Source organism: Neophocaena asiaeorientalis, unplaced genomic scaffold, assembly GCF_003031525.2.
Source record: "Neophocaena asiaeorientalis asiaeorientalis breed wild unplaced genomic scaffold, Neophocaena_asiaeorientalis_V1.1 scaffold203, whole genome shotgun sequence".
Lineage (NCBI taxonomy): Eukaryota > Metazoa > Chordata > Mammalia > Artiodactyla > Phocoenidae > Neophocaena > Neophocaena asiaeorientalis.
In genome coordinates, this window is record NW_020172776.1 from 1648836 (window position 1) to 1653369 (window position 4534).

Consider the following 4534-nt stretch of genomic DNA (forward strand, 5'->3'; position numbering starts at 1 on the left):
AATAGATTTATTGAGGGTAATGTCTGTGAAAGATAAAAGGAGGGGGAACAGGAGTAGACAGGGAAAACCTTCAGACCCAGCGATTCCTTTAGAAATAAAGTAGCCTTAATCTAGATATTATAAAAATATTAAACTAAAAATTTTTTTAAAACCCTTAATTAAAGAAAATTAAAATAAGGTTTTCTAATCTTTTAATTTCAAAAGAACTTTCAGGCATAAATAGTCATGTTTCAATGTAAATTTATAAAATTCATTTCAGAACTTCTCATAAAAGTTAAAAAAACATTTTAAGTTCAAATATAAAAGCAGATAGATAACTTATGAATTAAAAAAATACCTCTGCAAGAATATACAATGGAGAAAAGACAGTCTCTTCAGCAAGTAGTATTGGGAAAGCTGGACAGCTGATGTAAATCAAAGAAGTTAAAACACACCCTTACACCATACACAAAAATAAACTCAAAATGGCTTAAAGACTTAAGTATAAGACATGACACCATAAATCTCCTAGAAGAGAATATAGGCAAAACATTCTCTGACATGAATTGTACCAATGTTTTCTTAGGTTAGTCTGCCAAGGCAACAGAAATGAAAGCAAAAATAAACAAAATGGGACCTAATCAAACTTATAGGCTTTTGCACAGCAAAGGAAACCATAAACAAAAATGAAAAGATAACCTTCAGACTGGGAGAAAATATTTGCAAATGATGCAACTGACAAGGGTTTAATTTCCAAAATATACAAACAGATCATACAACTCAATAACAACAACAACAAAAAAAACAACCCAATCAAAAAATGGGCAGAAGAACTAAAAAGACATTTGTCCAAAGAAGACATACAGATGGCCACAAGGCACATGAAAAGATGCTCAATATCACTAATAGAGAAATGCAAATCAGAACTACAATGAGGTACCACCTCACACTGGTCAGAATGGCCATCATTAAAAAGTCTACAAATAGGGCTTACCTGGTGGCGCAGTGGTTGAGAGTCTGCCTGCCGATGCAGGGGACACGGGTTCGTGCATTATGGAAGTTCCTTAAAAATCTAAAAACAGAGTTGCCATATGATCGTGCAATCCTACCCCCGGGCACGTATCTGGAGAAAACTCTAACTTGAAAAGATACATGCACTCCAATGTTCATAGTAGCACTATTTGCAATAGCCAAGACATGGAAGCAATCTAAATGTCCATCAACAGATGAATGGTTAGAGAAGATGTGGTATAGCTTCTTCGCTGTAAAAACACCAAATGGTGGATGACGGCAGTGCTGCGGGAGGGCCCAGAGGCCCCGGGGCCCTGGAATGGGAGGCCCCAGTGTCTTCTGCAGAGGCTTTGGTAGCAGCGTCTGGGTCCGGGGTTTTGGCCCGGGTCTCGGAGGGGGCAGAGATGGCAGAGCTCACGGAGGCAAGGCTGAGGACAAGGAGCCACAAGGAGTGGCTCCCCAACACCAAGCTGGGCTGCCTGGTCAAGACATGAAGATCAAGTCCCTGAAGATCTATCTCTTCTCTCTGTCCATCAAGGAATCTGAGATCATTGACTTTTTCTTGGGGGCATCCCTCAAGGACGAGGTTTTGAAGATTATGCCTGTGTAAAATCACACCTGTGCTGGTTAGTGGACCAGGTTCAAGGCATTTGTCGCCATTGGGAATTACAATGGACATGTTGGTTTGGGTGTCGAGCGCTGTAAGGAGGTAGCCACTACCACCCATGAGGCCATCATTCTGGCCAAGCTCTCCATCGTCCATGTGTGGTGATGCTACTGAGGGAAAAAGATCAGCCAAGCCCCATACCGTCCCTTGCAGGGTGACTGACCACTGTGGCTCTGTGCTGGTGTGCCTCATCCCTGCTCCCAGGGGCACTGGCATCATCTCAGCCCCTGTGCCCAAGGAGCTACTGAAGATGGCCAGAATTAATGACTGCTACACCTCTCCCAGGAGCTGCACCACCACACTAGGCAACTTCACCAAGGCCACTTTGTTTTTTTAATTTTTAAAAAATTTATTTATTTAATTTATTTATTTTTGGCTGCATTGGGTCTTTGCTGCTGCGTGCGGGCCTTCTCTAGTTGCGGCGAGTGGGGGCCACCCTTCATTGTGGTGCACAGGCCTCTCATTGTGGTGGCTTCTCCTGCTGCGGAGCACAGGCCCCAGGTGCGAGGGCTCCAGCAGTTGTAGCATGTTGGCTCAGTAGTTGTGCCTCACGGGCTCTAGAGTGCAGGCTCAGTAGTTGTGGCGCATGGGCCTAGTTGCTCCACAGCATGTGGGATCTTCCCAGACCAGGGCTCAAACCCGTTTCCCCTGCATTGGCAGGCGGATTCCCAACCACTGCACCACCAGGGAAGCCCCCAAGACCACTTTTGATGCCATTCCAAGACCTACAGTTATCTCACTTCTGATCTCTGGAAAGAGACGGTGTTCACCAAGTCTCCATATCAGCAATTCACTGACCATCTTGTAGAGACCCACACCAGAGTTTCCCTGCAGAGGACCCAGGCTCCAGCTGTAGCCACCACATAGTTTTATATGAGAAAAATAAAGTGAAGTACTAAGTGAAGTAAATCAGAAAGATAAAGACAAATGCCATATGATATCACTTACATGTGGGATCTAAAATATTACACAAATGAACTTATTTACAAAACAGAAACAGACTCAAAGATATAGAAAATAAACTTACGGTTACCAAAGGGGAAAGGGAATGGAAGAGGGATAAATTAGGAGTTTGGAATTAATAGATACAAACTGCTATATATAAAGCAGATACAGACCTACTGTATAGCACAGGGAACTATATTCAATATCCTGTAATAAGCCATAATGGAAAAGAATATGTATATATATGTATAACTGAATTACTTTGCTGTAATGCAGAAATTAACACAACATTGTAAATCAACTATACTCCAACTTAAAAATTGTCTCTGTATTTTGGAGACCTATCTTCAAAAGGCCATGTTAACAATAGAAAATTATTTTGTTATCAACAGGCCAAGTGAATTGAAAGGTTTAGTAGGTAAGCACAGGTCACTTTAGATACATTTACTTTAAAAATCTATCAAATTCTCTCCTTTCTCTTTTCCTCCTTTCTTCCCTCCCTCTCTCCTTCCTTTTTTTTTTTTTTTTTTTAAATACTTACTTATATGGCTGCGCTGGGTCTCAGTTGCGGCACACGGGATCTTTTTTGCTGCAGTGCTTGGGATCTAGTTCCCTGACTAGGGATGGAACCCAGGCCCCCTGCATTGGGAGCGCAGAATCTTAGCCACTGGAAGTGCCTCTCTCTTTCCTTTAAAGTGCTGAAATATATTATTGGACATGTACTAAGTACTAACACTTGCTGGGCTCTTTGGCAATTATGAATGCAATCCATAACTGTAACATACTTACAATTCATAATGGCAATTATGGTTGATTTATGCATCTCTTTAGCAAAAACTTCTTGAATTCCCACTTGGTATTAGGCAAAGTACAAGCTACCAGGAATTCCATAGTGAATAAAGTATGCTCCTCGCCATTCCCCAAAGTACTTGCAATCTAGTGGGAGATACACACACTGGTCAACAATAGTTACTTCCCCTTCAGCCCTTGCACCCAGAGTGAGACAAGAAGAGCAAGCCTGAGCCCAACCTGCAGCCTGAAGCTTGATGCAGAGCTGAGGCAACCTAGATCAGCTAAACCATAGTGGGCCTGCAGACCAGTAAGCATGAGAATAAATGCTTATTGTTGGTAAATTTATGGTGTGGTTTATTATGCAGCACATTGTAGTAAAAGTCTGGCTAATGCATATTCTGCAGTTTCTTTTTTCATCATTCTTTTTTGCATCTCAGATCCATGTGTGCTTAATTTCAGCCTAGTGTGCCCTTCAGAAGATCTTGAGTGTCTTTGAGTGGAAAATTCTCTGAGTTTACACTTGGTTAGAAAATTGTTAATCACGTGGTTTTTTTTTTTAGATTTATTTAAGAGTTCCTTCTCTTTCCCCCATAAAACACACACAAAACACTTCTGAATATCAGCAAACAATCAAAGTCACCCAAAGGGTTTTTGTTTTTTATTTATTTTTTATACAGCAGGTTCTTATTACTTTTCTATTTTATACATATTAGTGTATATATGTCAATCCCAATCTCTCAGTTTATCCCCTCCCCATCACTTGTTCTTAAAATATAATTTTTGTGTAAATAAGTGTAAGTTGACTATTATTTGTTCTTAAAAGAATAAAGATATTCTTTTGCCTTTGACTTGAGTTCTTGCGTTAGGTCAACTATTAGTATAATCATTGTCCACTTGTAGGAAATCTTTCTTCTCCCTGGCTGTTTTCATATATTCTGTTTGTCTTTGGCATTCTGAAGTTTCCTTATGACATGACTATGGATTTTGACTAGGCATAGGTTCTTTTTATTCTACTTAAAATTTATTGGGATTCTTGGACATGTAGATTAATGTCTATGGTAGGCAGATTAATAAACCCTCAAAGATGTCCATGTCCTAATCTTCAGAAGCTATGAATATGTTAGGTTACCTGACAAAGAT

At 40.4% G+C, this 4534-nt stretch overlaps 1 pseudogene; it reads left to right on the top strand.

Annotated features, from left to right (window-relative positions):
• Positions 1–1256: 1256 nt before the first annotated feature.
• On the top strand, positions 1257–2524 carry LOC112396963 (40S ribosomal protein S2-like; annotated as a pseudogene).
• Positions 2525–4534: the final 2010 nt, after the last annotated feature.